Genomic DNA, 19,504 nt, shown 5'->3' with positions numbered 1-19,504 from the left:
ATTTTTGTCGCAGTGGTAAATGGGAGTGTTTCTTTGATTTCTCTTTCAGATTTTTCATCATTAGTGTATAAGAATGCAAGAGATTTCTGTGCATTAATTTTGTATCCTGCTACTTTACCAAATTCATTGATTAGCTCTAGTAGTTTTCTGGTAGTGTCTTTAGGATTCTGTATGTATAGTATCATGTCATCTGCAAATAGTGACAGTAACCTACAACCAAGATTACTCTATCCAGCAAGGATCTCATTCAGATTCAACAGAGAAATGAAAACCTTTACAGAAAAGCAAAAGGTAAGAGTATTCAATACCACCAAACCAGCTTTATAACAAATGCTAAAGGAACTTCTCTAGGTGGGAAACAAAAGAGAAGGAAAAGACCTACAAAAACAAAACCAAAACAATTAAGAAAATGGTAATAGGAAGATACACATCGATAATTACCTTAAATATAAATTGATTAAATGCTTCACCCAAAAGACACAGACTGGCTAAATGGATACAAAAACAAAACCTATATATGCTGTCTACAAGAGACCCACTTCAGACCTAGGGACACATACAAACTGAAAGTGAGGGGATGCAAAAAGATATTCCATACATTGGAAATCAAAAGAAAGCTGGATTAGCAAATCTTATAGAAGACAAAATAGACTTTAAAATAAAGACTATTACAAGAGACAAAGAAGGACATTACATAATGATCAAAGGATCAATCTAAGAAGAAGATATAACAATTGTAAATATTTATGCATCCAGTATAGGAGCACCTCAATACATAAGGCAAATGCTAACAGCCATAAAAGGGGAAACTGACAGTAACACAATCATAGTAGGGGACTTTAACATCCCACTTTCACCAATGGGCAGATCATCCAAAATGAAAATAAATAAGGAAACACAAGCTTTAAATGATATATTAAACAAGATGGACTTAATTGATATTTATAGGACATTCCAGCCGGAAAGAAAAGAATACACTTTCTTCTCAAGTGCTCATGGAACATTCTCCAGGATAGATCATATCTTGGGTCACAAATCAAGCCTTGGTATATTTAAGAAAATTGAGATCTTATCAAGTATCTTTTCCGACCACAACATTATGAGACTAGAATCAATTACTGGAAAAATAAACTGTAAAAAATGCAAACACATGCAGGCTTAACAATATGCTGCTAAATAAACAAGAGACCACTGAAGAAATCAAAGAGCAAATAAAAAAATACCTAGAAACAAATGACAATGAAAAAACAATGACCCCAAACCTATGGGATGCAGCGAAAGCAGATCTAAGAAGGAAGTTTATAGCACTACAATCCTACCTCAAGAAACAAGAAAAATCTCAAATAAACAACTTAACCTTACACCTAAAGCAATTAGAGAAAGAAGAACAAAAAACCCCAAAGTTAGCAGAAGGAAAGAAATCATAAAAATCAGATCAGAAATAAATGAAAAAGAAATGAAGGAAACAATAGCAAAGATCATTAAAACTAAAAGCTGGTTCTTTGAGAAGATAAATAAAATTGATAAACCATTAACCAGACTCATCAAGAAAAAAGGGAGAAGACTGAAATCAATAGAATTAGAAATGAAAAAGGAGAAGTAACAACTGACACTGCAGAAGTACAAAGGATCATGAGAGATTACTACAATGAACTATATGCCAATAAAATGGACAACCTGGAAGAAATGGACAAATTCTTAGAAAAGTACAACCTTCCATGACTGAACCAAGAAGAAATAGAAAATATGAACAGATCCATCATGAGCACTGAAATTGAAACTGTGATTAAAAATCTTACAACAAACAAAAGTCCAGTGCCAGATGGCTTCACAGGTGAATTCTGTCAAGCATTTAGTGAAGAGCTAACAGCTATCCTTCTCAAACTCTTTGGAAATACAGTAGAGGCAGAAGACTCCCAAACTCATTCTACAAGGCCACCATAACCCTGATACCTTAACCAGACAAAGATGTCACAAAAAAACAAAACTACAGACCAATATCACTGATGAATATAGATGCAAAAATCCTCAACAAAATACTAGCAAACAGAAGCCAATGGCACATACACCATGATCAAGTGGGGTTTATCCCAGGAATACAAGGATTCTTCAATATACTCAAATCAATCAATGTGATACACCGTATAAACAAACTGAAGGATAAAAATCATATGATAATCTTAATAGATGCAGAAAAAGCTTTCGACAAAATTCAACACCGATTTATGATAAAAACTCTCCAGAAAGTGGACATAGAGGGAACCTACCTCAACATAATAAAGGCCATATATGACAAACCCACAGCTAGTATCATTCTGAATGGTGAAAAACTGAAACCATTTCCTCTAAGATTAGGAACAAGACAAGGATGCCCACTCTCACCACTGTTATTCAACATAGTTTTGGAAATTTAAGCCTTGGTAATCCAAGAAGAAAAAGAAATAAAAGGGATCCAAACTGGAAAAGAAGTAAAACTGTCACTGTTTGCAGATGACATGATACTATTTGTAGAAAATCCTAAAGGTACCTCCTGGAAACTACCAAAGCTAATTAATGAATTTGGTAAAGTAGCAGGATGCAAAATTAATGCACAGAAATCTCTTGCATTCCTATAAGCTAACATTGAAAAATCAGAAAGAGAAACTAAGGAAACACTCCCATTTGCCATTGCAACAAAAAGAATAAAATATCTAGGAATAAACCTACCTAAGGAGACAAAAAGACTGTATGCAGAAAACTGTAAGACACTGATGAAAGAAATCAAAGATGGTACAAACTGATGGAAAGATATACCATGTTCTTGGATTGGAAGAATCAACATGTGAAAATGACTATACTACCCAAAGCAATCTACAGATTCAGTGTAATCCCTATAAAACTACCAATGGCATTTTTCACAGAACTAGAACAAAAAACTTTCACAATTTTTATGGGAATACAAAAGATCCCAACTAGCCAAGGAATCTTGAGAAAGAAAAATGGAGCTGGAGGAATCAGGATTCATGACTTCAGACTATACTACAAAGCTACAGTAATCAAGACAGTATGGTACTGACACAAAAACAGAAATATAGATCAATGGAACAGGATAGAAAGCCCAGAGATAAACCCACACACATATCTTTGACATAGGAGGCAAGAATATACAATGGAGAAAAGACAGCCTCTACAATAAGTGGTGCTGGGAAAACTGGACACCTACAGGTAAAAGAATGAAATTAGAACACTCCCTGATGCCATACTCAAAAATAAACTGAAAATGGATTAGAGACCTAAATGCAAGACCGGACACTATAAAACACTTAGAGGAAAACATAGGCAGAACCCTCTATGACGTCAATCACAGCAAGATCCTTTTTGACCCACCTCCTAGAGAAATGGAAATAAAAACAAAAATGAACATATGGGATCTAATGAAACTTAAAAGCATTTGCACAGCAAAGGAAACCATAAACAAGATGAAAAGACAACCCTCAGAATGGGAGAAAATATTTGCAAATGAAGCGACTGACAATGGATTAATCTCCAAAATTTACAAACAGGTCATGCAGCTCAATATCAAAAAAACGAACAACCCAATCCAAAAATGGGTGGAAGACCTAAATAGGCATTTCTCCAAAGAAGATATACAGATGGACAACAAACACATGAAAGAGTGCTCGACATCACTTATCATTTGAGAAATGCAAATCAAAACTACAATGAGGAATCACCTCACACTGGTCAGAATGACCATCATCAAAAAATCTACAAACAATAAATGCTGGAGGGTGTGGAGAAAAGGGAACCCTCTTGCACTGTTGGTAGGTATGTAAATTGATACAGCCACTATGGAGAACAGTATGGAGGTTCGTCAAAAAACTAAAAATAGAACTACCATACGACCCAGCAATCCCACTACTGGGTATATACCCTGAGAAGACCATAATTCAAAAAGAGTCATGTACCACAATGTTCATTGCAGCTCTATTTACGATAACCAGGACCTGGAAGCAACCTAAGTGTCCATTGACAGATGAATGGATAAAGAAGATGTGGCACATATATACAATGGAATGTTACTCAGCCATGAAAAGGAATGAAATTGAGTTATTTGTAGTGAGGTGGATGGACCCAGAGTCTGTCATACAGAGTGAAGTAAATCAGAAAGAGAAAAACAAATACCGTTTGCTAACACATATATATGGAATCATGGACATATATACACTACCAAACGTAAAATAGATAGCTAGTGGGAAGCAGCCGCATAGCACACGGAGATCAGCTCGGTGCTTTGTGACCACCTAGAGGGGTGGGATAGGGAGGGTGGGAGGGAGGGACCTGCAAGAGGGAAGAGATATGGGAACATATGTATACGTATAACTGATTCACTTTGTTATAAAGCAGAAATTAACACAACATTGTAAAGCAATTATACTCCAATAAAGATGTAAAAAACAAAATAACAAAATAAAGATCATGTTAACAAGGATGGAACCCTGAGGAGAGAAAACATTTCAAAGGTGAAATTTTATTCTTAATAGATAAACTGAATAGCAGTTCTCAGTTTTGAGGGGCTTTTTCAATGCTTTAATGCTAAATGATTTAATTTTGACATCAAACATTCTAGTCAAACACAGTGGATATAAAATGATTGGGTTTTTTATGTTTAAATGGTGTGTGTGTGTGTGTGTGTGAGTGTGAATGTTTGTATCGTGGGAAAGACTTGGGCAGGAGGGAGCTGGTGTGTTTTGGGGTAGTTATAGAAAAAACTATATTTTGGCTGATTATTTCACTGTGTTTCATTCAGATTTATTTTTTGATTTTTTTGTGGAGGGTCTTTCTTGTTCTGCATTGATTTATTATCTTTCCACCAAGATATTACAGGGAGAGAAGTGCATTTTTTAAAGTATGTATAATGCAAGTCACACCCGGGAGGATGAAAAATTACTAACTTGTTGTCCATGCACGGCTGAGTATTATATGTTGAGACTTTGGTTTTTCAACAGTTGCTAATTTTCAATAAAGAGATTATCCTGTAAAACTGAAATAACTTTGAAAGGAGTCAAAGTTTCACAGTTATGTGGTAGAGGTTTGCTGTTATCACTGGTTAACTCTAATTAACACAAGAATAGATTCAGATGACATAGCAGGGAGGTGTATGTGCCTTTGTTGTGTGACTGACTGCTTGTGGAAAAACCAACTCTTGCAGAAAACGTAGACTTTGCAGCCATTGGAATATAATTATGTGCATTTTGTTTGTTTTTACAGAACAGATGCAAGACAAAGAACATAGTATGAGATATTGGAATGTAATTTTGAAACATATGTTTCCAAAATTATGGAAACATTCTGGATGATAAATAAATCCTTTCAGCCTCAGAGGGTACAGACTTGTAAAGCTGAGGGGAGCCGGGTGTTTGGAAGGGGAGGGACGTGGTTTAAGTAATAGGCTGAAGAGTAAGCACATCAAAGCTATTAAAGCATAAACCCCCAGATTTAAAAATGTGAGAGGCAAAAGATTATGTAGCGTGGTCTGGCAGCTTTATAGAGCCCATTCCAAATGAGGGATAGAACAAAAGAATGTGTGATCGAAGCTCCTGAAGAGATTTATTTCAGGAGAGAGTCAAACATTTTGCTCTGATACCAATTAACCAGGAAAAAGCACCACGTCATAAATGCCCATATTAAAAATGTAAATCCCACACCCGAGGATGTATTGAAGACAGGTCACGATGCTTTGAAGATGGAATGCATAAAGAGATAACAGGAAGAGAGCATTCCAACCACCCAGCCTACCTGCTTAGTTCTGTGTCCTGTCTGCTGGCGAGATTTTCAATGGGGAAGAAGGCCCTTGTTTGGGATAGTTTGGCCACTTGACCTGTTGTAATGTGGGGTTTCCATCCCGTCCAAGAGAATTTATGATGGTAACTCCAGAAGACCCTCTTTATCACACCTTTTCATCTGTACTAGTCTGGAGATGCTCCAGAGATTTCTATTATTATTTTGGATAGTATAGTTCACATAAGGGATGTGTAGACGTATTTAGAAAATACAGAGTGAAAACCCTCAAGTGCTATGTATAGCACTTTTATGCCTTTTAATGTATATTCACCTCAGTTAACTTAGTTATTTCTCACCATAATTCTGTGCAAAAGGAAAAGCACATAGAGTCTTTGCCTTTAGAGCTTGGGATGAATTTAGGATGATTCAGCCCAGCCCTTTCATAGTGGAAAAGAGGGCCGAGGAGATTGAGAGATATTTATACCCATTTGCCTACTAGGGAAGCTGAACAAGAAGAGAGCTGACTTTCTCAGCCACCAGTAGCATTGTGTGTTGAATCCTGGGTTTCTCTCATTGATAATAAGGCACCCCAGTTTTCTGGAAAAGAAAATACACTAAAAATTCAAATAAAACCTGTTGTTTGGAATAGAGATGTCTGTTGCTACAAAAATATTCAACTCATCATTACTGAACTAAGATAATAAATCTCTTTACCTTTTGTATTTTGGTGCACTAAAACATTATCTTTTTCTGATCATAGGTGTTGCTTCATTATTTAAAGCATTCTTGTTACTGCAGGAAAGACAAGCTCGCATTTGATTTATAATGGAATGATTGTGCTTTGAGTTAAATGAAAGTTCAAAGGAAAATGAATTCTAAATAGGAATAATTGAAGAGATTCAAGGTTCATTTGAGTTTATATTCATCAAGGCAATTGTCTCCAGAAATCCTCTTATTTAAAGCAACAGGACAGATCGTAACTTACAAACTTTGCCTTTATGACATCACTTTATTCTATATATCATAATCAGAAATGTTAAGCCTCAGCAGTAATTTATACAAAACGTATTGTTACAGAGTTATAAATGTCATTAAGTGGTAGACTTATGACTCAGTGTCATGCAAGTTGAACCCTGGATTTTAAAAAATTACCCATAATGCAAGTATTCTATAAAAATATTCTTAGTCCTTTCTCCTCCAGAGCGGTTTCATATTAAAAGTTCAGTTTCATTTTACACCTGTACTCTGCTCTGGGAAGTGCAACCTTTATTTCTCCTTCATGTTTTTAAAGTCACCTTCTTAATTCTGGTAGAACATAACTCAAACAACTGAAAATGTTAGGAATGGATTTACAGTCCCTCTGGCCATTCTCTATCTGGGATGGAAAGGAGAGTGAAGCTGGATATAACTTTTCCTGCCATCAAGAGACACCTAGAGAGAAGAGGTGATGAATTGTAATGTGCCAACTAATTTTGATTATTCAGGGACTTGTCCTGGAATCTATGGATTATTCAGGTCTCTGGTTTTCAATTTTGGCTAAGTTTGCTGCACAGTGGCACCTCTGGTGGTCAGGGATAACTGTCCACCTATGGTGGGTCTCCGAAGAGATAGTGGCAAACGAATGACCCCCTTCTGAGCCTCACTCTTTGTCAGACACAGGGTAGAATTTTCACAAATACATTATTTCATTAGATCTTCACATTAAACTTGTAAGAAAGGTACTATCATCCCACTTTATAGATGATAAAGGCTCAGCGTAATTCCTTCACTTCTCAAATCTTTATTGAGTATATTCTACATTCTAGTCCCTGGGAAAAGGTGGTAAATGAAAGAGATGTGGTCTCTGCCCACTCTGAGCTTAGAATGCAGTATGGAAAAAATTAGACAAATCATCCCACATATAAATTATAAAATTTCAAACGGTGATACATGTTATGATGAAAAATTATTATGGATTAAGAAGTTCGTGAAAAGGGGATCTGCTCTGATTTGTGGGGTCAGAGGGGGTGTTCCTGAGGGTGTAATGTTTGAGCTGACAACTAAAGGATGGAGTAGAAGTCGTCAAGGTTTGCACAGCTAGCCAGTGGCAGAGCTTGGATTCAAACTCTGGTCTGCCTGACACCAGATTCTATCCATATCACAGTACTACATGCAGTTGAAACTGCACTGAAATCAGCGCTTTGACTCCAGCCACCAGCCACGCTCCACCAGCTTCTATCTCTGTGGACTCCGTGTCTGTGGGAGTTGGTGATGGTGGATTGGAGGCACCCGTGGGTCCCAATGGCTTCTCGGCAAGTTACACCCACAACACGAAGCAGCCCTCCCTCTCTGCATTCTTTCCATTTTCTTCATGGTTCCATCTAGGTTGAACTTGGGCACTGGTGGCAGGGGTGACCTTTTGGCGTTGCTCCTGGTGGGGGAGAGGCCAATTTCCAGCACTTGGGAGGGGCTTGATGAATGACCCACTCAAGACTAAGTTCAGAAACATTGCCTGGTGCCTCTCAAGCTTCCTGGAGCCCGCCTCCTAGTCTGACTCCCTTTGCTCAACCCTACCTCCCCGATCTAAAACCATTGTGGGGATTGGCTACCTGCCTGAAGAACTCCCTGACTCTCTGAGGAGCTGCGGCGGGGATCCTGGGAGCAGCTGCCGGAGGGTGGTTGGAGTCCGACCAAACATTCCTCGCTCATGTTTCTACCCGGTTTGTGTCTGTGGGGCGAGCTGCCCTGGTGGCCACAGTGGCCACCCAGAGCCGTACCTTCCAGCTGGGCACAGGGGTGGGAACAGCTGATGATGGAGGAGAGAAGTCTGGGAAATGGAACACTTCTGCTGATTTTTCTCCCCTCCTCCAGATTACAGAAAGGGCAGTGGTTCCTCAAAGATATTGAGGCACTGGGTAACTCTTCAAAGGCAGTCCTCCAAAAAACAAAGACAAAAAAGCCTAGGAAAAAAGTCTTTCTCGTAAAGCCTAAATTTCCACCGCTGGTGATTTATTCTTTTGGGTTAAGCGGCATTGCCTTTTTGGTTCAGTGCTTTTGTTAGGATGCATAGTCTGGGGAGAAGGAAAGCTTTTAGTCCTGGACACCTTAATGTGAATGAGTTTATCATTTCCCTTTTCTGTGCCTGGTGGAAGGGCCGCTGGGTATGGCCATGGGTATCTCGGGGAATAGGTTGCTAAAGAGGGGGCACGTAGGTGGCATCCACTTTCACTGGTCCCAGCTCTCCAGTCTTCCTTTAGCAAAAAAGCAACAATAAGTTATGATCGCTAGGGGGCGGAAGCAGGCCAGCAATTGGTCTCCAGTCCTTGCTATCAGTTCTGAAAACCAAAGTTGGCAAATACGCATTACTAGTGCTCTCTTTTTCTTAGGAATCCAGAGTTGCTTCAAGATGGTATGATGTGTGGTTTAGGCCACAGTAGAGCAATGAAGCAACTCCCCAGGAAATAAAAGCCCCGTGTAGGTAAAGCAGATACCCAGCAGATTCCATCAATGAATCTGGGTATTGTTCTCCCATTGTTTTCATTCTGAAGATTTCTCAGAGCGAAAATTCAGATGAGAACATTTGAAGCCAAACTGGTTTGTCAAATAGATATCGGTACCGTTGATGTTACAAAAGGGTGAAAACTTACATAAAGGTGTATTTTTCTTATTATGGAGAACAGACTGCTGGAGGAATGGTGAAAAATAATCCCCCTTGCAGTCAAACATATATTGTACTGTTACGGATGGCTCTGTTCTTACCGAATAAATCTTGCTTAGCAGCTTACCTCCAGAGTAAATAATAAATCACCGCTGAAAGCTCCAGGCATTTAGCTCTGTCTGGGCAGTAAAACTTTGCAATGGTCTTGACAGCATTTTGTAAAATCATAATTGCTTAGGAAAAGTGATTCTGGATGTCTTAAAATGTTCAGAATTAAAGAGTAGCTGTTCCTTTGAGGAAAATTATCCTAATGCTGTGTATGTGTGTTATCCTTTATATGAAGTCTAGATTATAATCTACAGACCCTCTTCATCTCTATTAAGAATGTGCAAGAATTTGACTAGAAGCACAACCATATGCATCACACTCAGGTTTTATAGGAAACTTTGTGACAATTAGGGCAACAATGCTTAATTATCTGTGCATAGTACACTATATGCAGGCTGAAATGGGTCGCCCTAAAATTCATATGTTGAAGACTAGCCCCAGTACCTCAGAATGAGACTGTATTTGGAGTTAGGGTCTTTAAATGAGGTCATTAGAATGTGCCCTAATCCAATATGACTGGCTTTCTTGTAAGAAGAGGAAATGTGGAAACAGATACACACAGAGGGAAGATCATGTGAAGACACAGGGAGAAGACAGCCATCCACAAGCCAAGGAGGGAGGCCTCAGAGGAGACCAAGCCTGCAGGCACCTTGATCTCAAACTTTTAGCTTCCAGAGCTGGGAGGAAATAAATTTCTGTCATTTGAGCCAGCTAGTCTGTGGCATTTTGTAATGGCCTCTCTAGCTAACTAACTAACGAACTAACTAACTATATATGTATAATATATATATATAAATTGCTTTCAAAAGTCAATGTATTAAAAGGCTATTTTTGTATATTTAAAATAGAGCTCATGATCTGTGTTTAACAGTTTTAATATCAGTAATTTTGAAGTAGAATTGTTTAAAATGAAGTAAAATCTTTACAGAGACTCATATTATTGAGCTAATCACCCCTCTGTAAGTTGCAGATGATCTCAGTCCACTGTATTTGTTCCTGGATTCTCTGTAACTACCCGACTCTTTCAATTTCTCAGCCTTGGCAAGCAGGAAGTTTCCTTTGGATGTTGCTCTTTTCTATCTTTCCCCCAAATCATCATTGGACATTTAACCCCAAGTTTTGCAGTGTAAGTGAAGTCTCTTTCTTTGTCTTATTTCTCTTTCTTTGTCTTATTTTATCCAGTAAGACAACAGTACATTGTTCCCAGGTTCACCTCTGGGATGGGATATGGATGAGAATCACCCCCACTGCCTCTTCACTTCTGGCAACACTTCGAGAAGTGCCAGGAATGTTATATCAAAACCTCAAGCGGAGAGATGAGCTAAGTGTTTCAAAACATTTAGAGCATAGAATCAAGCTAGTTTTTCAAAATGGATAATGGGGTTGAAAGTTTTTAGTCTCGCTTGGTTTACTCACCTCGATCACCAGGTTTGCTGAAGGCTCATTGGATGAGAATTTGGATCCCCCAGTCAGGAGGGTAGGGTCTAGCCTACCCCAGGTACCTTTCCCTGCTTTCTTCCAGCACTAACATTCTCCATAGTAACTAAGTTTTTGGCAAGTGCTGGGTCTAAAACAGCCCTTGGCAAAATGGACAAGTTCAATGTTCCTTCCCCAGCCCAGTGGCCTGGTGGTGTCCTCTTTCCAAGACTGCTTTTGCGTCCATGAGACCCTCTCGTTTCACATGTAGGTACCCACAGACCCGTTCTCTGGTGTTATCTTCTTTTCCTTCTCTCTCTCTAGCAAAACAAGTTCTCTAGAGAGTACTGAGTACCCGACATTTACAACTTAGTGCAAGCTTAATAGGTTACCTTGCCCCTTGGCAAGGACATTCAAAATCACATTCCTTAACTTATCTGTAGGGCTGTCTCCTTCTGAGAACAGTTCAGACATCTAGGAGTGTTGGGGAGATATCTTTGAGGGGCAAGAGCTTCTTATGCATCTCTCAGGAAGGTAACCCCCTTCTTTGCTGGTGGGGAAGGCCAGGTGTGAATAAAAGAGCCATGTTAAGTGATGACTATGAGTTTATAATGAACAGGAAACATTTGTGACCAGGATTAAAAGTCTAGGTCTGGTTGACCTCTTTCATCTTCATCCTCTTAGGTGGAGGTGTTTATTTATTTATTTACAGAATGCTTTTTTTTTTTTTTTCCAGAATGCTTTTTAAAAAATCAACTTATTTATTTGGCTGCACTGGGTCTTAGTTGCGGCACGCGGGATCTTCATTGCCGCGTGCAGGCTCTTAGTTGCGGTGTGCGGGATCTAGTTCCCTGACCAGGGATCAAGCCTGGTCCCCCCTGCATTGGGAGTGAGAAGTCTTAACCACTGGACCACCACCAGGGGTGCATATATAGATATGTATTTTCTCACTCTGGGCAACTCAGCATCATACACCAGTTATTTGAGCCATGAAGGAGCCCAAGTCCCATGGGCAGCAGGACGGGACAGGGCATGACCAACCTCTGAATGATGCCTGCTTTGTTGCTTCTTTCTGATGCAATTTGGGCAACAGAGCATGGTATACATGAGGAGATCAATAAGATTTTTTTTTTTGATGATTGAATGAATGAATGAATGAATGGATGGATGCATCCTAGGAGCTCATGGGGAGACCTCACTTTGGGTATCTCACTTTATTTTCCTGCTGCCCATTGTAATTAGGTGTGAGTATGGTGCCTTAGAGCCGTGCCCTCCTGTGCTACTATGCTACATATCACACCTGCTATACTGTATAGTATGTTGTACTATGTAGTAAATGCTACATATACACATGCATACTACATACGTTATGTCTATAAGACATATACCCCGAATTAAAACATTTAAAAGTTTGAGAAAAACTTAAGTACAAATGAAGTTCTAATATTTCTTCCTATATCCCAGTGGGTATACATGCACACCTTGTGGTGGAAGGGATTGAGCCCCACTTTGGAATCACTTGCTTAGTGCAATAGTTTTATGTTTGACATTGACAGGAATCTATGTTACATCTACTAGATGAAGTAAAACCAGAATTCAATTAAATAAATATTCACTGAGGGCCTGTCTCATGCTGGATAGTCTGCTAAGTGCTAAGGGGTTAGTGACTCTATGCCTGGAATTATTCCAGGCAGACCTGATTTAAAATACTCCCTTTCATTTTCCCACAAGTACACTCATTCTGGCTGGTTGCATGCCCAGAGTTTTAGGTAGAAAGTATTGTGACAATTGCTGTAGAAGAACCAAATGATGGAGAAGACTTTCCCTTGTTCCTCAGGTCTTATTTTGGGTTATGTTGTGTTAGCAGTGGCCACAGTAAAAAAAAAAACCAACAAAACAAACACACAACCACAAGGCCACCAAGGAGGAGCATATAGGAACTCCAGATATCTTGGTGATGTCTATTTCTGAACCCAAAAGGAGGGTGCACACGTTTCCCTTTATTATTCTTATTTATTCCGTACATATAGACTATAGGGATACTTCTGAAAGATGAGCAGTTTTATTAAAAGTGAAAGGAAATAAAAGAAGGCATTTAAATCATAGGGCCCTCTGGGATTGAACACAAATAGAATGAAGCAGGCCGTTTGTTACTCAGACCAGTGGGGATGGAGCAGTCGGGGGGAGCTTTGCCAATGAGGTCAGCTGCTGCCAGGCTTGGAAGCACAGTGGAGTGTGGACAGGTGGAGTAGAGCTGCAGGGAATCTCCAGGTGAGGTGAACAGTGAGAGCTAAGCGTGCTGGTGGGTCTGAGCTGGAAGGTCTGCACATCAGACCTACGGGCCAGTGGGAGGGCAGCAGCTGGGTGTTCATGCTGAGTTGTAGTGGGGGTCCAGTGGACAGATGGGTGAAAGTGGTTGTAGCATGTTTTGAAAGCCAGACAGAAGAGTTTCAAAATTGTGTTGAGGACACTGAAGAGCCATTGACCAAAGTAAATTTGGAGAAGGCTAATTTGAAGCTGTGGAGAAATGGTACCTGTTGAAGTTATCAGCCAGGCCCCTGGTACCTGCCAGAGCCCAGAGCCACCATTTGTGATACTGACATTTAAGCCCAAGAGACCCATTAGTAGGACTGCTTTAAAATGGCTGCCTCTTGGGGAAACACCAAGGTTCCTGAAAAGCAGCCTTTTCAATTATACATTTTCCTTCTAATCAAAGATCCACTTTGAAAACTTTTAAATTGGGCTTAAAGTGAGGACTAAGGGACTAAGTGACATGGGGCAGCACTTTGGACTCCTTAGCCTTAGTGGGGAGCCCTTATCAGCACTCTTAGCGCTGTGCAAAGAATGGGGAGGTCATCCTAGCCCCAGAACTGGCTTTTCTGTCTATCTGGGAGAAGGAGATGGGTGACCCTCATGCCAGAACTTCAATGTGAGAGAGCTTCTAGTCAACCTTGGAGTCTGAGGGACACAGTTAGACCTGCCTCAGTCTTTCATGGCCCAGTTATAAAGCCTAGAGCTCTGCCAAAGAGGGCAGCATTACCTGAAGATCAAGGCTTAACCTTGGAAGGCCACAGAACAGATTTTTGATTCTTCTTCCACCCTGAATTTTCCCTAGCATATTTGGACTCAAGAGCATGTCTTCTATTTGTGATGAAAAGAATACCTTGTATTTGCAAAGTACTTAACTCTTCAATGCACTTTCCAATCTCGGACGTCATTTGGTCCTCACGGGAGACAGCAGAACAGTGTCACAGACTTCATTTTAGACATATGGGATTAAGGTGCAGAGGGAGGAGGAGACCAAGCCCAGGTCATGTGGCTAGTGGACCAAGCTGAGGTTGGAACCCAGGGCTTCTGACTCTTAGCACAGAGCTCTTTGCAGCCTGCTTCCTGATTTTACGAGACGGATTCCTTCATATGGGTACCACGTGCCAGGACTTAAATACACCATCCCTTTCAATTCTCACTCCTCTGAGAGATAGGAGCTCTATCTTCCTCATTTGCCAGACTAGGGAGTCAAGGTGGACATCCAGTCTTGGCCAGGCAATCGTCTCCTGCAAGACCCAGCTCCATCGTGATCCCTTGGTTTTTTTCCTGATTTCCCAGGAGCCATGGGTATGCCTCCTCACTCTGCTCTTGAACTTGTTGGTCTCTCCTCTACAGCATCCATCCTATGGGATGGTAATCATTTGACCTACGAGTGATTTGAGGGTATCTTTTTTTTTTTGACAGGGTTCAACCCTGGGTAATAATATTCTTTCTCCTTCCTTTGCAATTTCACCTAAAGTTTCATTTCTCTGGGGTCCTCTGGAGTAAAAGAAAGCATGTTATACATCAGGGCACGTTTGACAGATGCAAGTGATTATACTAATAGTGAGATTATTTCCCTACGTGTCTAATGTATTCAGGCTTCTTTCAAATGAAATGAGTTTAAAACTCATCCCTAAAAATGAAATGAAGTCTTTACGTTTTTTCTATCTAAACTCCTTCTTTTATCTGGATTTTAAAGCCTCAATGGTTTAAAAAAATTAATTAATTTAGGGCTGTGTTGGGTCTTCGTTTCTGTGCAAAGGCTTTCTCTAGTTGCGGTGAGCGGGGGCCACTCTTCATCGCGGTGCGCGGGCCTCTCACTGTCCGGCCTCTCTTGTTGTGGAGCACAGGCTCCAGACGCGCAGGCTCAGTAGTTGTGGCTCATGGGCCTAGTTGCTCCACGGCACGTGGGATCTTCCCAGACCAGGGCTCGAACCCATGTCCCCTGCATTAGCAGGCAGATTCTCAACTACTGCACCACCAGGGAAGCCCCAGCCTTTATGTTTTAAATGAGAGTGATGTTGTGCTGCTTGTAATTTATGTTAAAATACTTTGATACAGACAGCTTGATTTTATACATATATATGCATATATACATATATATGTACACATATATACATATAGCTCAATCTGTATCTATATCTATCTATCTATCTATCTATCTATCTATCTATCTACCTACCTATCTACTTCTCTGTGTGTGCGCACCACAAATGCACCCTCACATTGGTATATATGATATGTGTGTATTTGTATGTTAATTTAATTTGATCTATATCTTAGGAACAGTCTGTTACCCTAAGAGGGAGCATACACTTCTGGGCAAGTAGTTAGTGTTTTGAAAGCTTCTAATCAGAAGCCCACACTCCAGAGGTGGACTTCAATTACCTTTATAACTAACCAACACACATGTGAAGAAAATGGTGTTCAAGAGCTGTGGATTGGTTAGAAATATTGCAGCAGCCTTATCCCCTTGTGTAACAGAACACAGAAACTTAGTCCAGTGGTCTATACCTTTCCAAATGGTGTCAGACGTTTCATTTTGAAATTGTCCTATACCAGCCACTGATCAGAGAATTCTAGTCCCATGAATCTAAGTATAAAAGCAGCTGAAACCTGCTGCTAGCCTATTGTCGCATTTGCCTTTGGTGAACCTAAAACTTCGTACAGGGACAGAGAACTGGAACTTCTTTAAGCTTACAGACTTGGTTGTATGGGTGTTTTGGAGGCTGTTTGCTAAATAAATGAACGTATATGCAGTAGAATTTGATCTGAGACAATTTTATTGTAATCAAATGGTGAGGGGAGAGATCTATAGACTCTACCCACCTTTAACTATTGGATGTTGCCCACATTTACTAGAAAGAACCTGATAATTGTGAACAACCAAGTTGGCTTAGGTAAGATCACAACAGAAGATAATGGAAAAACTGAGTTCATCTCTTAGAGTGGTCTTTGGCCCATTAGATTGCTTTATTTCCATTCTTAGGATGTTTGATCATCAGCCTTCTCAGTTTTGCAAGGGAGGCTAATAAAGTATCCTCCAAGCCAACAATAGGAACACAACACTGTTAATGATATCTTAGCTTCATCTTATCATAGCTCCGAAATTTAGTTTTCAAAATACACTGGGGCCAAGGATGACATGGATGCCTGTGTAATGAGTATCATCCTGTCCCAGAGAGACAGGATTGCTTGACAGTGTACATGAGGGCAGTAATGATGGCAGCACTGCTATCAATCCGGGGCCACTGGGGAAAGACTTCAGTTTCTTTAGCACATTTTGCCATGTGGGGTCTGTTAGGATTGGGGGGAGAAGATTGCTGCAGATTTTGTGGGAATCCATGGCAGCTCAGTATGGTATAGATGGTTGGGCAAATCCTGCCTTATCAGTATGGAGTTGTCTCTCATTTCTAGGCTTTGAGGCTATAGTGTTTTATGTTTGTTTGTTTGTTTTTTAATACACTACAATAATACCTTGGCAAAAAGAGTCTGTATGTAGAAGAGAATCCTGGAATGAAATACACCAACTGTTAATTATGGTTGTCTTTGGATGGCAGAAACACGGATAGTAGTTTTCATTCAATTTTTGTTTTTTTTTCCAAAACATTTTGGTGCCAGATGATATGGTTTTGAGGCACGCAGTATAGAGTTCTCTTGCTTTGAATGAGCTGGGGGTGCCGTGCCCAAGCTCTGCCTTGGCCGCAGGGTGAGAGCAACGCTGGCTGACCCCTTGGGCATTGCCAGTCTTATTATAGGAGGAAAGAACCCAGAGAGGGAGGAAAGAGAGTCTCTCTCAATAGAGAGATGGAGGCTTGGATCATCTTAATTTCAGTATTAGAAGAGAAGTAACCTTATTTTATGTCCCAAGTTTCTAAAACAGGTCAAGTTGAGTACAGAAGCATTTCTCCATGTTACTACATACTTCATATAAATATATATATTTTGGAGTTCCACCATCCAAATCAAGGATTACATATGTGTTACTGAATGGCTAGATTATTGTTCAGTTAATGATAACTCTGCAGTTGGAAATTTAGATCCTTTCATTTTTCATCATATAGTATCATGAATATGATCGTGCATAAAGCTTTTTTTGATTTGTTTCTGATAATAATAATACTAATTAGTATTCATGCAGGCTGCTTACCCTTCAAGAACTTCAAATTTTGTTGGCCAGTAGGGTCAGGGACACAAATATAATAATAAAATGATACAGGATGAGACCTATAGTAATGAGTGACAAATAAGTTGTACAGTTAGTGCCATAAATTTAGGTGAAGTAGAAATCCAAACATTACTTATACAAGTCTACTAAACTCACCTGATCTTTGGTTTCAGATAGAGCTGAGTTCAAATACAGGTACTGAAATTTATTTGCTGTGTGATTTTGGATAAGTTACTTAACTTCTGACCCTCTTTTCTTTTTTTTTTTTTTTTTTGTGGTATGCGGGCCTCTCACCGCTGTGGCCTCTCCCGTTGCGGAGCACAGGCTCCGGACGCACAGGCCCAGTGGCCATGGCTCACGGGCTTAGTTGCTCCGTGGCATGTGGGATCTTCCCGGACCGGGGCACGAACCCGTGTCTCCTGCATCGGCAGGCGGACTCTCAACCACTGCGCCACCAGGGAAGCCCTGACCCTCTTTTCTGAAACATAATTTTTTTGGGGAAAAGAAATGCCTCATCTTGGATTTAAATCTAATAAATGCTTGCCAGAATGTGAGATGCTTTTAGGTAGCTATGAATTTTAGGGAAATATAATATTTGATTGGGCCATTCTGGAGTCCCTAAATCATACCAAGCGTAAGTTTACACTCCCTCCTGAATTCCATAGAAGTCTGGTCTAGAATGTGACACAGACTGTCCTAGTTAGTTCACCTCACTCGTTCATGTAACTAATATTCACTGGCACTTAACCATGTGTTAGGTACTAGTGGCTATGGGGACTTTTTATATCTTCTTTAATGTGTATCAGTCTTATCAAAAATTGCCCCAAATCCAGGATACAAGGATTTTCTCTCCGAGCAATTGAGGACATATATACCAAACAGTTTTTAAAAAAGATTAACTGATATACACAGTCTGGTTACTCATAAGCTCCCAATGGACATGTCAGTGAACAATAAAATGGAGCCTACAGGCCCCTACGTGGCCTGGCCTCTAGGGGATCATGCTTGGGGACGGCTCCTGCAGCATGGCTTTAAGAGCTGCTTGCGAAGTCTGCCCCTGAGGTGAATGCTGCCAGCCCAGTGAGTACTAATTATTAGTACTCCAGACGTTGATGACTAAACTCAGGCACTTTTCTCCATTTCCAACTTTTAGGCAAGTCAACTCAGTCTCGAGACCTGAGTCCAGTGACAGTGTGACCCCAGGGTTGTAGCCAGCACCACATGTCCACTTCTCTAGTCTTCTACTCATACTGAATGTTGTCAGGGTTTTATATTTTTGCCTTGTGTCAAATATTTTCCCCAACAGACTTCCATAAGTCATTCTTAACAGAAATGTGGTATTCTATTACCCAGACTTGCTATAATTTGGTTAACCTTCTTATTGGCTGTTTAGATCATTTCAATACTTTGTTATTTAATTCTTCACAAAATTCAGTTTTATTATTGTTATTTTTCTCAATTGCTTTCTAGTGAAGCAGCACCAATATGGACTCCCACCGCAGTGTAGGGGGAATGCAATTTCTCTTCACATCAACAAGAGATGCAATAAGAATTTTAAAAATTGTTTGCCAGTGTGATAGATGGAAAATATGGGATTTCATAATTTAATTTGCATTTCCTTGGTCATTGGGGAAAGTAGCACATTTTTCAAACATATTCATTGTTTGCACTTCTTCTTTGTGATTCGCTTGTTCACTCCTTTTGCTATTGGTGTGGTCATCTTTTTCATATTGATACACAAGAGCTTTTTACATATGAAGAACACACATTTAACTTTACGTGTTAAGATTCTAGTTAAAAAGAAAAGTGATCAATATGCAAAGAAAGCACAAACACATTGTCTTAGCTAGTTCCCAGTCTTGTTCTTCTTTAATTCACTCTCTGTGCAGATTAGTGTGAGTCTGATCCTGTCATTCTCCTTTTAATAGCTCCCAATTGTATTAGGATACAGTCCAAGTCCCAAATATAGAGTAGCAAGCCTTTTATGATGATCCTGCTTGCCCCTCCAGACTCACCTTTCCTAACCCCTTATATCTAATTCTAAGAGCCATTCATATTGCATTGTCTTCAGCTCCCAGGAAGTGCCAACCTCTCTCTCTCTT

This window comes from Kogia breviceps, chromosome 11, assembly GCF_026419965.1.
Source record: "Kogia breviceps isolate mKogBre1 chromosome 11, mKogBre1 haplotype 1, whole genome shotgun sequence".
Classification (NCBI taxonomy): domain Eukaryota; kingdom Metazoa; phylum Chordata; class Mammalia; order Artiodactyla; family Physeteridae; genus Kogia; species Kogia breviceps.
This window is presented reverse-complemented; position numbering follows the sequence as displayed.